This window comes from Pteronotus mesoamericanus, unplaced genomic scaffold (assembly GCF_021234165.1).
Source record: "Pteronotus mesoamericanus isolate MK-2021 breed Mesoamerican mustached bat unplaced genomic scaffold, CSHL_Meso_final contig_33, whole genome shotgun sequence".
In the NCBI taxonomy this organism is placed as follows: Eukaryota; Metazoa; Chordata; class Mammalia; order Chiroptera; family Mormoopidae; genus Pteronotus; species Pteronotus mesoamericanus.
Window position 1 is genome coordinate 8,782,558 of NW_026555135.1, and position 19,424 is coordinate 8,801,981.

The window sequence follows — 19,424 nt, forward strand, 5'->3', positions numbered from 1 at the left end:
ACATATATAATCTAAATTTTTTGATTCAGAGAGATAGGTCTCTTCCTTACCACCTTTGTGTGTGTGGTTTCCTGTCCCAGTTCCTTCTCAGGATATTTCTTTAGACATCCAGCTCTACAGTCCTCTTTCTAATTATATCTTCTTTCACAAACTACAATATAACCTATATATTATATTTCCTCAGCTATTCTCCCACAAATATCTATGCCTCTCATCTTTTATAAGAGAAAACTATCATCTATGGTATTTTCCCACTTATAGAGAGGGTAAGAATAAATTAGACCTATATCAAATAAGGAAATGCAGATTCTGCTACACACATTCTGCTGGGAATGATATGGAAATTACATGGCTGAGTGGTCTTAATTTTTTACCATATACCATACACCATACAAGAAAATGTTTTACCAGAAATTCTGCAAAATTGAAGTTTTCATTGAAGTTCAAGAATTCTAGAGCTATTAAATAATTGTTTTAAGTATTTGGTGGATAATGTTTCTAAATTAGCTGTATAAATTTCAATATTGTTATGCAGAGGATACCAATACAGTGTGTGTAAATATATGATGAATGGATAAATGGATGGATAAATATAAAAAGACTCAGAATCAAAGATATTGATACTTGTATGAATACAGATTAGCATATACTCTCTTAAAACATTCCAGGCATTAGTTGTTTCATCAATTAAATAAGGAAATAGAAGTAAAAAGCTATAAATTCTCCTAAAATTTTAAACTTCCAAATAATGACCATGATTTTACATTTGATTGTTGTTACAGAGGCATTATAAACATAAATTAATGCAATCATTTGCTGCAGGTTAAGCATCTTCTACATGTGAGATTTCACAGACTACATTCAACAATTTCTATGAGCTGACATCATTGTTTTTGATTATAAGCCGAAGGGTCATTTGTTCTGTATACTTCATGGCCACTGGGTTTATTTACATTTCCAAAATGTTCCCTCTTCCTTTGAATAACTTGGAGTATGCAGTGGAACCTAGGTTCTCGAAATTAATTCATTACAGAAGGCTGTACGAGAAGCAATCAGTTTGAAAACTGAATCACACTCATACTCATGCATTCTCTCCTTTATCTCCTGAGAGATGCGTGACTGATCATACAAGTATCAGCATCACAGAGTTGTTGGGTCGAGAACTGAAGTTTTTTTCAATATGAGAGAAGTTTGAGAACCAAGGTTTGACTCTAATAGGATGGGTGGTAAAGAATCTAGTCTCCTTGGCCAGAAGTAATCAACTTATCAAAATTATGCTGTAAGTAAAAAGAAATAGGCTGAGACTGCAGAGGATAAGCACATGAGTTCTAGAAGATTTAAAAGCCATTTGGAATTGGTTTTGAAACAGTTATTTAGTAACAAGGCAGGTTTTTGCCTCTTAAAATTGACTCCAAAACTTAGTGACTAAGCAATAACAAATTCTATTTCTCACAAGTCTGAGGATTAGCTAAGAGATTCTTCTGGTCTAGACTAGTTCAGTTGGTGTTATATGGTCCTGGATGACTTCATTCATGTATTTTGGGCCTTAGTCAAAAACGCTTGGTTAATTGGCATACCTGGGGTCTTTTTCTCTACATAATCCCTTATTCTGTAGCCCAAGGTTGTCCACATGGTGATGCAATAAAATACTGCACACCTTAATGTAATAGGTGCTTTTTAAGCCTCTGATTATTCCACATTTGTTAATGATTTATTGCTCAAAGGAAGCCATATGACCAACACCTGATTCAAGGTGTGAAGAAGTAGATTTCAACTTCTGATGGAAAAAATTGCAAAAAAAAAATTACAGGCATTAAAAATATCTAGCTTAAAATATCATTTGGACACAAATCATTCACATTCCTCTAACATGAAAAATATACTCTCTTCTATTCAAGGACCTGAAAATTACTGCATCAGGATTGAAATCTAAGATATAATCCTCTAAATTGAGTCCAGGTCTCCATTATTACTGCCCTGTAGGTGCAGTTCCTCTGACCCAGGGACCTTGAACTAAAAAAGGTAATTTACTGTCATTATTCTCAGGTGACATAATGTTGTTCCTAGAAAACCCTAAAGAGTCCACCAAAAACTACTAGAACTGATAAATGGATTCAGTAAAGTGTCAGGATACAAAATTACTATTCAGGAATTGGTGGCATTTTATACACCAGTAATGAACTATCAGAAAGGCAAATTTTTAAAAAAGCCCCATTTACAATGACAGAAAAAATAAAAGATACCTAGGATTAAATTTAACCAAGGAAGTAAAAGAACTGTACTCAGGAAATTATAGGATATTGAAGAAAGAAGTCAAGGAAGATACAAATAAGTGGAACCATATACTGTGTTCATGAATAGGAAGAATTAGCATTATTAAAATGCCCATACTTGTCCAAAGCAATCTATAGATTCAGTGAAATTCCTATTAAAATACCAATGGCACATTTCATAGATCTAGAACAAGTATCCAAAAATTTATAAGGAACAAAAAAAGACCCCCAAATAGATTCAGCAATCTTGAGAAAGAAGAACAAAGTTGGAAGGATCACACTACCTGACATCAAAGTATACTACAAGGCCATTGTAATCAAAACATCAAAGTGCTGGCATAAGAATAGGTGTATAGATCAATAAAACAGAACAGAGAACCCAGAATAAATTCACACATGTTTGGTCAATTAATATTTGACAAAGGAGGCAAGAACATACAATGGAGCAAAGACAGTCTTTTTAATAAGTGGAGTTGGGAAAATTGGACAGATACATGAAAAAAAAAATTAGACTAACAAATTATGCCATATTCAAGAACACACTCAAAATGGATAAAAGATTTAAATGTAAATTTCAAAGCCATAAAAATACTAAAAAAAAATTGGCATTAAAATCTCAGACATCTCTTGTAGCAATGATTTTGCCGATATATTTCTCGGGGCAAGATAAATGAAGGAAAAAATAAACAAATGGGACTACATCCAACTAAAAAGCTTCTGCACAGCAAAAGAAACCATCAGGAAAATGAAAAGGAAGCTAAATGAATAGGAGAATATATTCACCAATGATACATCTGATAAGGGGTAAATTTCCAAAATATATAAAGAACGTATACAAGGTATATACAACACCAAGAAAACAGACAACCCAATTTAAAAAGGGTGGGGGAAGATTGATCTGAATAGATTCTTCTCCAAAGAGGACACACAGATGTCCAATAGACATATGAAAATATCCTCAATGTAATTAATCATCAGAAAGACACAAATTAAAAGCACAATTAGATATCACCTCACACCTGTCAGAATGTCTATCATCAATAAATCAATGAACAAGTGCTGGTGAGGATGTGGAGAAAAGGGAATCCTCTGCACTGTTGGTGGGGATGCAGATTGGTGCAGCCACTCTGCAAAACAATATGGGGTTATATCAACAAAATTAAAAATAGAATTACCTTTTGACCCAGCATTCCCACTTCCGGCAGTACATCTGAAGAAATCCAAAACAATAATTTGAAAGAATACATGCACCCCTATGCTCATTGAAGAATTATTTACAATAGCCAAGATCTGGAAACAGTGCAAGCACCCATCAGTAGATAAGCGGATTAAAAAAAGCTGTGGTACAGTTACACAATGGAATACTACTCAGCCATGAAAAAGAAGGAAATGTAATCTTTTGCAAAAAGCCTGGATGGACCGGAAGGTTATTATGCTAAGTGAAATAAGCCATTCAGAGAAAGACAAATGCCATATGATCTCACTTACATATAGAATCTAATAAGCAAAATAACTTAGCAAAGTAGAAACAGAGGCATGGATACATAATAGACTGACAGCTGTCATAGTGGAAGAGGGTTGGAGGCTGGGTGAAAGAAAGTGAAACCAAAGATCATATATGTATAACCCACTGACACAAGCAACAATATTTTGATGGCCAGAGGAAATAGGGGCAGGGGCTGGGTGCAGGTAGGCAAAGGGTAGGAAAACGGGGATGGCAAGAAGACTTTACTTTGGGTGATAAGCACACGATGTAGTATTGCAGATGTTTTATTGAGCTGTACACCTGAAACCTATATGGTTTTATTAACCAATGTCACTCCAATAAATTTAATTAAAAATTTAAAAAATAATAAAAATTAAAAGGTAAGTTATATGCTATGCACACAATCAGCATCCTATGGCAAGATAGTGGCAGATAACAATGATATACATACTCATTTAATAGGAGAGGAATAACAAGCATATAGCAACCACAGCAATTTGTAATTCCTGAAATCTACCTAGACACACATAACCAAATCACTTTGCTCCATGAGCTTGAAATATTACTCAATCAGTGCCCAGTTCTGCTTTCTGGCAGCATCCCCTCATCCCTTACTCCTTAAGGTTCTTGTCTTTACCCTGTAACTTATTCTTCCTTTACTATAAGAAAGTCACATGATTATCTCTAAGTAGCTTTTTCAATCTCCATCATTTCATAAGGTATTTAGAGTCCAGAAGCCTTGTAATCTGAGGTATTTCAGTGTACCTTTTAATTATACAACACCCTTAACCCTTTCTGGGTTTTCTGTCAGTCAGATTATATTCCATTCCATTAAACAAAAGTGAAACCTATAATATTTTGTGAGCCAAGCATCTCTCTTTCTCTTTGCACTTATTCATAGTCATTTTGTGGATTAGGCTTCTTTGACTATGGCCTTAAAATATTTGGAAGCCCTTTAGTTTCACTGAAAGGATTTCCTAAGTAGCACCTTAAAGGCCTCAAAAATCTGACAGATACCCCTGATTTGATCTTTACCTTAAGATTATGTTATATTCAAAAGGATGAGGAATCCAGACAAAGATACATGAGAAACAAGAGACATTTCTCTGATGGACTTTTTAACATAGGGTCCTTTTTCTTTTTCTTTTTTTCTTTTTTTTAAGATTTTACTTATTTATTTTTTAGAGAAGGGGGAAGGGAGGGAGAAAGAGAGGAAGAGAAACATCAATGCGTGGTTGCCTCCCTCATGCCCCCGCACTGGGGACCTGGCCTGCAACACAGGCATGTGACCTGACTAGGAACTAAACCAGCGACCCTCAACTCTCGTTTTTAGGCCAGTGCTCAATCCACTGAGCCACACCAACCAAGGAGACTTTATTAAGAAAAGCTGAGATATCATGGTCCTGAAAAAAGTAATGAATCTGGAACTGAGAAATTCTCTAAGGGAGAAAATTAATTGTGCAAACTACATAAAATATGCAGTTTCCTCAATTTATATGACCAAAAAGAATAATTTTTATATGTCATTGATGTTAAGAAGGCCTTGTTTTGCATTAGGAAATTCTTAAAAATTATTAAGTTAGTTTATCATTCATAAAAAATTACCTTGGCAAATAGTAGCTAAGTACTTTTCATCTAGAAGAACTCTTTTAAATACAAGAGATCAAGTAAGAGATTGTCACAGTATGTGATTTGGGGACTTAGGGAAGACAGAGTTGTACTTACCTCCTCTGCATGCACCCTAATCATGTAGTCTCACTCTTATTAAATATTTGTTTTACCAAGTATCCAAGGTATCTAAATTTAAGTAACATATCGTAAAATATAATAGTTAGATGAGTGGTGATCTGGCAATGAGGAAACCTTATTTCTTTATAATTATTTATAAAACACAGTTTGATCCTTGTGTCCCCAATTGTAGAAGCATCAGTATCACCTGACTACATGTGAAAAAACAGTATCAGGTCAAATCTCTTACCTATTGAGTCAGGTTCTGCATTTTAACAACATTCTAGGTGATTTTATGCATATTAAAATTAGAGACACTGTCCTGGACACTAAAAATGGTAATACAAGGTAACTAATATGGTCACACCTGCTGCGAAAGAGTTCATTGTTCAGAGGAGATAGTACTCAAGTAAGCCAATAGTTATTTTATCCTGTGATTGTTGAAGGGTCAATATGAGTTCCTTTCTGGAACCCAGGTTTTGATGGAAGTAAAGTGAGAGAGAGGAAATAGAGAAGCTATTACTTGGAATGCCATTCAGGCTGTCACAATGCTTATTAACTAGTGTCAGAGAGAATAATAAAAAAAGAAATATAGAAATAGATATACGGATAGAGAGAGGGAGAAAGCTGAAGAATTAGCCAGCTATTCCCATTAACAAATGAAGAGGGAGGTCTTATTTTTAAGGGCATATTTATGGATGAAAAATCCTAATAAACCAATGATAAGAGGTTACTGAGGTCCTCAGCTGACCTGGAGATATATGAAGAAAAAAATGCACAATTTTATTTATGATTGTGTCTTATATAGCAACTGCTGACAGATAAAGCACATTGGTGGAGACAAAACTAAGAAGGCTGAATCAAAAAGATGACATTCCTAAGCTTACTTAACCAAACAAGAAGAGCATGAAGTGACCAGAAGAGGATACAGAATGCACTATCACAGAGACTATCTGCTGTGCCTGCTCAGCAATAGCTAAGAATTCCTAGCTCTTCATGGAGAAAAAAACAGGGGCCCATTTAAGAACCCACAATGTATTTTATATTTCATTGTATGAACACATACATCATGAATTGTACTTACTCCTTTATTCACGTAGGAGGTTGACCCATTCTTAGTATATCCACTAGTTATCTTCATAAAACCATAATTTAGAAACTTCAACCTTTATTTATACTGCTATACATTAAATGAGCCTTCCTAAATATTAAAGGTAAGATTCTGGTATATAAAGAAAAATCAGATATCTATCAAGCATGAAAAATAGGGATTTAATCAGGATTATCTCATTTTATATGAGCTCTGTTTGGATTTTCTGAAAAATTTTCTCTCAGTTGTGTCTGAACCCTAACACTACTCATGGTAGTGTTATGTATTATAATCACAATTCCAAAACAGTTGTTTATCATGTATAAGGATCATGTTCATCACGATCTTCAAGTCCCATCTGCCAACATTACATATCTCTTCCTGGAACTTCTTTGCATCTCCTTATATGTCCCCTCATTAGCAGGTATAGAAAACACAAGCATATGCTTGAAATGGATAATTGAGTATACCACCTACCAACACTGATGCTCTAGAGAAGAAAAACGTAGTATATTTTAAAAATTAGGTTTGCCTGTTGCCCAAGAAGTATTTCTCCTGCTATACAAATCCTTTTAATAACTGGCTATATGCCAGAACTGAGTTCTGTAACTAATAACCTGAGTTTGAAACACAGTGTGTATATATGTGTGTGAATGCATTTATATAAACTAAATATCCTTTATTTTCCTGTTTGTCCTAGCACAGATTTTAGAATAAGAAAATCCATCTTGACTCTTATGTAAGAAGTCTTATTTTTATGTGAGAATTAAAATGTCAGCATTTCTCTCCTTTTTTAAATAATAGACTCAAAATAACATATGAAATTATGCATTAAATTATTCCATAAGAAAAAAAAGACATACATAGTAATCGAGAGCTACTCATGGTTCATCTCGTGTTTCTGGGATTCAGTTTTTCATCTTTATAGGAGAAAATAATAGTTTTTATTTTAAAGGATTATTCTAAAAATTAAATAATATATAAAAGGCAGGGCACAATGTTCTTTCTTAACCCACGCATAGAAAAAATGTTGGTTCCTTTGACTTCTCCTTCCTTGACTAAGCAAGGAGTCATTTAATGAGTACAAGGAAGTCTGAAAGAGGATCTAATATTCTTTTTGCTGTTACAGACATGGTGTCCCATGTTCCATCCACTCAGGGGATCCAAGTTCCATCTGTTCATTTAAACATCCTGTGTACCACATATCACTCTAGGTACCAAAGAGCCAACATTTAGAACAAGTGTGAAACAATTATTTCTCTCTTAGTGTCGGAGAAGTATTTCCTATAACCCGCACTGTGTTGATCAACTCAGTGTGATGCACATCCTTACACATGCCCCACCAAGCACGCCAGACACAAGTTTCCTGCTAAAACTAAATTCTGTCCCACTCATCAATGTACTTACTAGAGATAATGATCTGTCATCAGATTTTTCAAGCCACTTATTTTTATACCTGTACACTCCCTACTATTGTATTATGGTTTCAGTGATGATGATGAGGAGGAGGACGGTGATAAAGTTGAAATGAATATTACAGAATTTGAAACAATCTCAGGCAGATTATTTTAAATGTGTCACTCTTCTTTTAATTCCTTCCTGATCTATTCAAGGAAAAATGGTTTTGGATGACCATATATCTCCACAATGATTTTCATCTGATAATTATTGACTCAATCCTCTTCCTAGTCCGATTGAGTCAAAATATCTCAGTTAAATATGCAAATCTTCAGACCTGTGATTTATGGTTGTTAATAATGCCATGGATATGGAAATTATGAAGTATTTTTTCTCTTTTCTGAAACATATGTGTTTTGAGGATTTTTGAGATTTGGCATTTAAAAAAAACGAATGACCTACGCATAAATTCCCATTTTGAATATTAGAGGAAAAAGTTACATGTCTAAGAAAAAATAATAAAGAATGCAATACTAACTCTGCCTCAAACAACATATAACTATGGAGGATTGTAGTTGGATTGGAAAGGAAATGGTTTTGGTGGGAAGAATTAAGAATCTATTATCATTTTGAGGCTACATCCATTGGGATGCTTTTGGCCATGTAGCAAATAGTACTGTTGGTGCTCCATACTATTTACACACGTGCAACTGGAGAAGTTGTAGCTTTTCCTTGCAAGTTCTCCAGAGTACTACCTTTGTGCTGCAGGTAATTTCTTGCTTGGAGATGCTTGAAAGACTATGCCTCTCAATCCACTTTAACACCAGAGCCAATGATCAAACAGACTAAGAAAACAAAACAAAAAGCCCTTCTTCCTCTCCTCTAGTATAAAAACATACAAACAAAAACCTCTGTTGTGCAATGTATGTTGCAGACCTCCCTGTCTTACCTCCTTAACCTCCTTAACAATTTTTACTGAGAACACTTCCTAAACAATTACTTGCATAAGAAAACCCTCTCAGATTCTACTCTTTGAGACCCAGTCTAGGAGTCTTCAATCCTAGGAGGCAGACTCTGAGGAAGAGAATATAGAATTGGTCATTCACTGGCCAGACGGCAAAAAGGTCCCATTTGGGGAGCAGGGAGAGTATCAGTAAGCTCTGGTATGTTCTAAAAGTGCCATTATTGAGATTTTCACCTCAGGTGAACTGGAATGGAATACTAGTGGAAAAGAGGCTGTAGTTTATGACATAGAAGTGCCTTTAAAGACTCATAAAAATAACATTGATAACATTAGTGATTCATTAAGGAGATTAAATCATAGACTAAGGTAAAACATTTATCAACTTAAATCAAAAATCTGACAGGATAGCAAAAAGAACCATGAAGAATTACTCTGAGGCCTTGTGACCTACCCAAGGAAATTCCAACATTTTGGGGGGGGGGCTTGATTTTCAAATTGTTCTGAATCAGTGACTTGTGTTCCCATTTTGAGCATCTTGTCTACCAGAATATGTTGGTGAGGGACAGAAAATTTGTCTCTTTAGTTTCATATCTTACATAAAACTGACTCCTGATCCTACATTTTTTATCACAATTAATGCCACACAGTATATTCCAGTCTACAAAACTTGGAGTAATCATAGACTTCTCAAACATTATGACTCACTTCTACTTGAATACTCTGTCATGTTGAGTTTACCACAAATGTATTTCTCAGAGTCATTCTGTTCTGTAGGGCTAATATCTTACCATAACTATGACATCTATGATGTTAAATTGTAGAGTTAAACATGATTTATTTTGTTGGGAATTGCCTTATCTTTTTTTGTACTGTTCATCTTATCAACATTTCTTTGTGCTCTATTTCTGTTTCCCCCTTGGAGATGCACTTTCACTTTTTCTTGTGCCACGTTTCCTAGGTGTTTCTCCTAGTAACTCCTCTTACTATAACAGGAACATCTTGCAGAGTCATTCTGTAGGTCAAGATAGGTAAGGCTACACGGAGGAAACAAACAAACTCATAAGTTCAGAGGCTTATCGTAACAAAATTTAATTTCTCATTCCTGCTACCTGTCAATATGAATCATTGTAGTTATTCAAGGAATTCAGTCCTGGCTGGTGTGGCTCAGTGGATTGAATGCTGGCCTGCGAACCTAAGAGTCGCCGGTTCGATACCCAGTCAGGTCATATGCCTGGGTTGCAGGCCAGGTCCCCAGTAGGGGGCGCATGAGAGGCAACAGCACATTGATGTTTCTCTCCCTCTTTCACTCCCTTCCCACGTAACAATAAATAAGTAAAAATATTTTTTAAAAGAAGAAATTCAGATGACAGGAGCCTAATTTTTAGCCTTGCTTCCAAGATCACTGTGAAATGGGAAGGGTGTGCTACAAAGAACACACAAATTTTAAGTTTCCATGCTGAAGCTATACATACCATATCAACGTACAGTTTCTTGGCTAAAGTGAGCCACATGCCTGAGCCTAATTTAAATGAGTCAGGAAAAAAGCAATTCTGTGTTCTAGGAAAGTAATTAAATTATTTCTGAATGACTTGACAACCACACTAATTAAGGAGTAGGCTCAAATATAAAAACGTGGTTTCAAAATAGCAGCAATTTCTAGTTTTGTAATCTTAAGGATATTACCTAAAATTTCCATGCCTCAATTTGTTAATCTGAAAAAAGGGCTAAATAAAAATGTTTATTTAAAAGGTAATTGTGATAATTGAGACATGTAATAGTATACAGTATCTCACTTAAAATGTGCTTAATAGTTGTTAGCCATTCCTGTTATTAACGCATTTCTGTACCATAGCCATTGAATACTTATATAACTTACCTTGCAATCTACTACTATATCAACCAGCAAAGAGAAGAATGAGGTCTTACTTCAAAAAATATCTTGTAATATTTCCTAAAATGTAACATACCACTTTTCTAATAAACTCAGGTGTGATCATTTTGTTCTTCAGTATAACATAAGTACAAAATTAAAGACATCCATCTTATAGTCTGGTCATTGGTTCTTCTAATTATAGTAAGATTTAAGGAAGGTAAAAAAGTTCAAGAATGTGTTTTGTTTTAATTAGAGCCCAAATTTGCAACTGCATACATATATACATCCTTTGTCTCTAAAAGTATATTTCCTAGGGAAGAAAATACTGAAAGAAATATTACCATTTTAAGCTCAAATTAATCTTGGTTTCCATTATAACATTAAAACTTGTGTCTATTAAAGAATAAAAGACATTTTCAAAGTAAACATAGATACTGTCAATATTAACAACTTGAGACTGAGGGCAGAAAGCCTTGACAAGATTCTTTCCTGATTAAATATTGCTCTGTTTTGAGAACTAGAATAAAATGAACAGTCTGATGTCTAAGCCCACTGTCATTGGTTATGTCTCCATTCTAATAGCAATAGTGCTCTCTGCATTTCTACAAATAGCTTTAGATCTTGTCAAAACATCAGAAATTTTCCTCCAATGGTTCCAGAGTAAACTGGGAGTAAAGAATGCATTTACTTGAGTAGGCTGAATGTCTGGTATGTAAAATTTTATAATTTTAATTAGATTAGGAGACAGAATCTGAAGTCCATGTATGTTACAGAAAAACAAAAACAAAACCAAAAAATAATTTATGTAAACATAGCCAGGCAGGTAACTCTAAGTCAACCTATGGTCTACCACTTTGCAGCTGGCCATCAACCAACATGATCAAATAACGGTTTGTTTACCACTCTTTATAGATTCCTGATTATCTAAAAAATAAAGTCTAAATTCTGGGTATTCATATACTATAAACTACTTTAAAAACTTTTCTTTTCTAAAATTTCTCAGCCCCATCCCCTACTATTATTAAACTGAAGCTCTTGGCTCACATTATATATGTGTATTCCACACTGGCATATTTACCACAGAGCCTGTCTCAATGAATGAACAAAGAAAGAAAATATCTCAATGAACATAGATGAAGTACAGAACATGATTGACAAATGAATTAGCAGATGAACAGTGTAAGGCTGAGAACTTCTGCTTTATAAAATTTAAAGATTCTTTTAGTGGTAGGCTACCACATAACAACACTTGGATAGATGAAAGGCAGAATTCTTTGTTACTGCTCCAGACAGTGAGTTGTACCTGAAGACAGGGTAACAGCATAGGGGAGCTATAGTGGGTAGCTAATGTATGGCAAATGGGGTAGGACTAGCTAAATTATACATGCTCCCTGTGGCTTGGCTAATTCGAATAATTACCAGGTATCAGGGACATAGGAACTTTCCTTAGTTGTCTGGCACCAAGCACAGGGACAACTAGGACTGGTGCATAGTGTTCCCTGACTGCGAATACCGCTAGCCCTGATAAGGGAAGTACTGGAGTACTGGATTTAATCAACTGCTCAAGAAAAGGAATTAACCAGACTCTAACTAGGCCCTCTAAACTAGGAAAAACAGCATTAAAAAACATCTCTTATCTTTAATTACCTTAGCTAAACTAACAACAAATTTCAGACTTTTCTTAGTTAGGAATGAGTTGAATTAAAACCAGAGCCATGCTATGCTTCTATCTTTGTATATGATGCATAATCTGATGTACACTTTACATGCACATCTTTACAATCAAATTTGGCATTGCTTATTTACTTCAAACCCCAACTCTCTTAAAAATTTATTTCTAAAACTATCATAATTCATTCTTTATAGGTATTCAGTAAAGCTTCATTTGGTTATTTTTTTTTAAATACTAAGAAAGAATCTCTTTACTGATTTACTTTCTTTTACTGATTTACTTTCTTTAACGATTAATGATATGCTTCTGAAAAAAAAGGTTAACTTCAAAAGAAAATTACAGTCAGAATTTTGTTGCCAGTGTGTCATGTCAGTAACCTAATCTGGTTTTGTTATTTATCAAAAGAAAATTATAATAACTAACAATGTCTAGATGTAAGGGCTTTATTGTTGTCTTTTGCATATTGATGTTATTTTCTCTGGACTTATTCATATATTTTCCTTTAATAAATCCTATGACAAAAAGGAAAAATGAAGACATAAGTTCCTGTTTTGATACTGTAGACAAGACTAGACAGATCATAAACACCTATGCATCATATATGTTTTTAAAATATAAAATGGAAAATCAAGAGAGAAAATATGAATACCTGGATACGTGGGTATTCATTAACCGTGGCATGTAGAATCCATTTGTCCAATCTTTAAAATGAAAGGATGGTTCTTGGTTTGTGGTTACAAAGGTAAGGAGGTTAAAAGTCCCCACTTCATCCTAAGAGACATAAAGCTAAACAGGCTGAAAAGTCAACAACTCTTTTTGGATCCATAGGAAAGGGGAGAACACAGGCCACACTGCTGCTTCCAAGGTTGAAGTGAAGGACAGGTGAATACAGGGAATTCTCACTTACCACAGCTGAGACTCATGAGCAGAAACTGTCTCAGGAACAAGTGCTGGGGTAGGAAAACCTTAACTGTAAAGGACAAATTACTGGAAACTAAGGGCTAAAAACTCTGAAAATAGCACTCCAGAGGTATAGGGTCATAGGATGACCTCCGTATTTTTTGAGATTTACTTCTAGGAGCTCAACCAGGTCCCCACAGTATCTGATAGAGAAAAATCTCTTCCCCATTCCAGCAGAAAGTGGGAAAAGGGAATCACTTTGAAATACACCAAAGAACTTAACAAGGTTTTTCCTCAGGAAAAACCAATTACTAATTAACCAGTCTAACCTACTGGGGTATCACCAGAGCTTAACTGAGCTGGGAAGATAAATACCCGTCTCCAGCCCACTCTAGCCACCCTGTCCCATCTAAGAGAGGAGGAAACAACAGAGGAACACTTGTGAATTTAATAATCTGGAGATTTTTTTTTCTTGATGTCTAGACAGGATGGCTGCGACCTAATTATGAGTATAAAATGCTTCCCCTCTCCCCACACCTCACCACCACATTATTAAAGGACTATTTACAGCAGTTCCTTTTACCCAGCATATCATGTTCAGCTATCAAGAAAAAAAATATTACAAGATATACCAAAAGAAAAAAAGTTGAGAAGATAGAGCAAGCATTGCAATCAGAAAAGAATGTTGGAGTGATCAGATAGGAATGTAAAACAACTGTGATTAATATACCAAAGATTCTAATGGATAACATAGGTAGCATAAAAGAACAGGTAGGCAATGTAAACAGAAAGATAAGAGAATAAAATACCAAAAAGAAATGCTAGAGATTAAAAAACAGCATAACAGAAATGAAAAATGTTTTTGATGGGCTGGACATAGCTGAAGAAAGTATCTTTGAGGAAACCTCAAAAAGCAAATAGAAGACAAAAAAACGAACAAAAAAACAACCTAAAAACACACCAAAAAGGCAGACTACCCAAGGACTGTAGAACGACTATAAAAGGTGCAACATATGTGCAATGGGAATCCAAAAGAAGAAAAAATAGTGAGACAGCAACAGAAGAAATATTTGAAACATAATGATTGAGAATTCCCCAAATTAACATCAGACACAACCACAATACCGAAAAGATTTCCCTCACTCTGCATTTTGGCTCCTGCGGCCTCCCATTGACACCAACTGCAATCTCTACCACAGGACAATGAGAGAACAGAGAGAAGAAAGAGAAAAATGGGGATAGATTTCAATCTCCCTCTGAGCATTAGGTGTCTCCTATTCACTCGTTGAGCCAAAATTAAGTCTCTTGGAACAAACACTCTCTGTGCTCTCGTATTTACTTCCAGGGTTCCAATGCATTTGACTCTGACCGGGGGATACTGGAGGGGAAGACAAGTGGTAAACTCACTGATTATACTGTGATATTATGAATTCATGTCTTCCCTAATTTAACTGCTACTATTTACTCTTCAACGTTTTTTCACAGTCACTCCATGTATTTATTTTGGCACGGGGTGGGGGACAATAGCCATATTCAATGTGAGGAACAGGGAACCTTGTGTTTAAAAAATCTTACCAGAAACTCTATCTCTGCCAACCCCCCCCACCACTTTCCCTTGCCCCCTCCCTCCTTCCCTCCTGGGGGGTCGGCAGAGACAAATGTATTTGATAAAATAAATTAAAATAAAATTTAAAAAAATCTTACCAGAAACTCTAAACCTAGACCATTACCACTGAATGTAATAATAAATATGTTCAAATTAGGTTGTCCATTTTATTATTTACTGTCTATTTTTCTACTCAGTTTCTTGTTCACCTGCTACTCCTTTCCTGCCTTCTTTTGGATTATGTGAATGTATTTAGCATTCCATTTTAATTTATCTGTTGACTTTTTTTAGCTACATCTTTTTGTATTATAGTGCTTGCTCTGAGGATTAAAATGTACGTACCTAATTTTTTACAGTGTCCTTAGAGTTAATATTTTACCATTGTAAGTAGAGAAACTTTACAAACATATAAGTGTACATTTCTTCTCAAATTATAGTATATTTTCATATGTATTATATATACATTTATGAAAAGCCCCACAAGAATAAGACAATGTTTTATTTTTTCTCCTTTTTTTTAATATGCTTAAGCTTGCCATAGGAAAAAATGCTTAGTTTTTGCATTAATATACCCAACTTACTATCCTTCACTGAAGTTAACTCATCTTAATATATCAGAGCCAAGAAACATTTTAGAAATAATGATATCTTGGTCCATCTGCTTTTAGATGAGGGCAGTGAGGTTCAGAAATAATAATAAAAAACTTTTTGACAGGAAAAACTACTAAAACTAAAAGGACTAGGCCTAGAACCTGGTATTCTGATTCTGAGTTCAATGATTTTCTTGTGGCATGTCGAGGCTTTTCTAAGAATGGGTGAGAATCCTGACACTGTCTAGAATGGTGCATCCTGCTGCTAAGCCAAGATATTTCTGTTGATGTCATTACTTGGTCTCTTCATAAATCACATGATATAAAGCTAGTAAAATCCCTTAGTTTTTCTAAAATATAAGGAGAAAAAGCCACAATATTTATTTTGTTGTTTTATTAAAAATAAGATATTGAAGTCTTTAAAATGTCTCACTTATTTCTGAAAGATCATCTTATCTTTATCAGTTAGATCCCTACTTTTTATAAAAATATTGGTTGTATCATGTTGTGTTAGCTGAAGAATAATAACACTTGCCAATAAATGACCACCAAGCTCTTCACGGGAAGGAACAGTCATCCTTGGAAATACTGATCATAATCATAAACACCATGTGTTCACCTAAAACACTAATTAAGTGAATCATCTACTCTTATAATTAAGGTTTATCATCTTGTTTACCATAAAGAAGGTATTACGGATAGTAGAAGGCCCTAACTTTGGATGAATTTGATTTTGAATCCCAGAGCTATTCATAAATTTTGAGACCTTGGGCAAGTAACCCAACTCATTGAGGTTTACTTTTCTCACATGTAACCTGAGGTGACCTATCTTCTAAACTCAGATGAGATAGCCTATAGAAATTCTTGAATAAAAAGCTCTTGTGCCAGTCTCTGTAGTATATCTGCAAATCATATTAGAGAGTGTGTCATTGTATACTTTGGCTGTATAATGGGTACACATTAAAAGCCACTGAATTATAAATTATGACATACTCTGAAGTAAACAATTTTCTATAACTTGTATTTGCCCATGCATGATCTCTTTCCTTTCACACTTCAACTTTGATAGGCTCCTATTTCGCTCTTTTCTGAAGTCAAGGTACCCTGGGGAGATTAAATGTAGATTCATTAAGCTGCCACATGACTTTCAACATTCCCTTATCACTAGAATTTTCATTATTAGAAAGACTACAAATTGTTAATAATCATTCTTTAGAAAGAACACACAAATAGGTTGATATTTAATTAAGTGGAGCAAATAAAAGGCAGATTTTCAATAAAGAATTAGCAGTTTCTTTATTAATTTAACAGAAAGAACTTTTGCAAAGGAGCCCTTTTAATTGCGAGTGTATTTTATTCATTGACCTAAACAGCCAACTGAATGTGGTAAAGGAAAATATGAATATGAAAACTGTACAGCATCACTTTGTATATGTACCTACTCCTACATTGGAGTGTGATACAGATAAGGCAGTATAGTTAACAATCATGTGTATATGCATTTTTATAAGTACAACAGAATAAATAATAATCCCTTACATTTTACTGAACTTTACAATTTTAAGAACTTTTTTAAATCTCCACTTGAGGACATGTTTTTTTACTGATTTTTGAGAGAGAGGAAGAGAGAATAAGAGAGATAGAGAGAGCATGTGAGAGAGAAGCATCAATCGGTTCCTTCCCATATGTGTCCTCTGTGGGGATCAAACCCACAACCTGTTCGGTATCTGGGGCGACACTCCAACCAACTGAACCACCCAGCCAGGACAATTTTAAGAACTTTTAATTTAATCATTAAATTGAATAGCATAACTTTAAAGTAACTAATATTAACCCTCATTTAACAGATGAGGAAATGAATGTCAGAGGCTAATGCACTCACCAAGTTAATAATGTGGCAGGGCTAATAAGTAGAATTGAATTTCAAATTTGTGTAAATTTGAATTTCTGACTCCACGATTTTAGAATAAGTACATCACATAGTGCTTTGTAAACATTTCTTTATATTATTTCTTCCCCAAGAACTTGAGCTTCACAGGACACAGCACAGTTCCATATTCAATTCTGTAAACCCTAGTGCCTAGTACAATGCCTGATATACAGTACATAGTCAATCATTTAGTCCAAAGTTCTAGTTGTAGTTCAAGTTCTCACCGAATATTTACTCCAATCACATAGATTCTTCAAACCTCAATTTCCTTATTTATAAAATGAAGAGGTTAAATGTTGTGATATCTGAGGCTTTTGCCAGCTAAAATATCTCATTACTCTCTATTTTGGAAGTGAAGAAACAAATTTTTTAGTCTCAGAGTTGGAAGTAAAATTCCTGCAGTACAATCAGCAAGGTCCAGCAAACACTGTTTTCAGAATCCACTGGAAAGCCAGTCTATTATTTCTTGCTATAGTAGAGGCATGTACTCTAATCAAAGTTCTGCTACCACCTCACTCTTATATAAGTCATGCAAATATGTTTTACAAGTTGGAGAAGTAAAAATAATAACAGGAGAGACAAAATTAAGCCATTTTTTGCATAAAGAAATACTTAATCTAAATGAAAGAGGTTTTGTTAGAAGGATACTACATGTGGGACTGTCAGCTAGCAAAATGCAAAACCATTTATTTGAATCTAATTTGGTTACACCAAGGTTTGTCATTAAAAATTATATATCATACCATTTTCATCTTCTTGTTCCTATTTTTGTATTTTTTTTTCCTATAAAGACAGTCTCATCAGAAGAGTGTGGGTCTCCTGATATTTGCCAAATAGAATATCTATGAGGATGAGGCTTATGGATACGTAACATAGAAATTTTTTATTAGGAATAAATAGATTAAAATATTTTATCAAGTTTGCTCAGGGTCATTTAGCATAATGAGAGTTGGCAGCTAAAGTCCTGTAAAGATATGTGTGTATGACCTTGAACAATTCTCATACTGTTTCTGAGATTATGTGAGATAGTGAACTCACTCATAATCAGCACATGCTGAGCTCTCCTTTTTAATATTTTTTGTCTGCTTAATTCACTAGGTTTTCATTAACAGCAAATAATATCCTCACAGTAATAAAAATGCTTATAAACTATATTGTGACATCACAAGAACTGAATTCTCAGGGCAATGTACCACACCAAAATAAGAAAAAACAGACATATTCGGAGAAATGGAGCATTGGAGATCTGCTTTCCTGGAGATGAAGCAGCTAGACCCATAAACTGTAAGGGAGAAAAGTACTCACTCTAAAACCCGACCAGAACTTTCTCTATAAAAAAGACATTCTCCAGGGGAAAGAACTTTGTAAAATTGCCCCGATTGTCTCCTTGTCTCACATAAGAGCAAAACAAAATAAACAAGAGAGGACAAGTTTAAAAAAAAATTGGAAGTGCTGGATCCAAAGAAGAAGTTATGGGGAAGCAAAAAGGCCTCACCACAACAGGAGGAATAGAAAACACTTGTGAAGGCCAAGGCCCCACGATACAGATCAACTAAAAACTTAGTAGTTAATTAGAATCTTACAGAATATTCTCCTCTCCACCCACCCCACCACCACCACACTGACAAGCCTAAAATTTAATAACAGTAGATTACAACTGAAAGAGCTGCAAGAGATTGACCCTTTCTGAGGAGTCACAAGTCCCAAAGCCAAGATGGAAAACAAAACCTAAAGGAATCTGAACACTCCAGTTCTATAGCTATAAGTGTTAACACAAATCAACTCCTAACAAGATTTACACTAAAGATTTTTTTACCTCAATCCCTATTACACAATTTCACATGTCTGTCTGTCAATAAAAAATTATAAGGCACGTACAAAAGACAGAAAAACACACAGGAGAAACAAAGTATG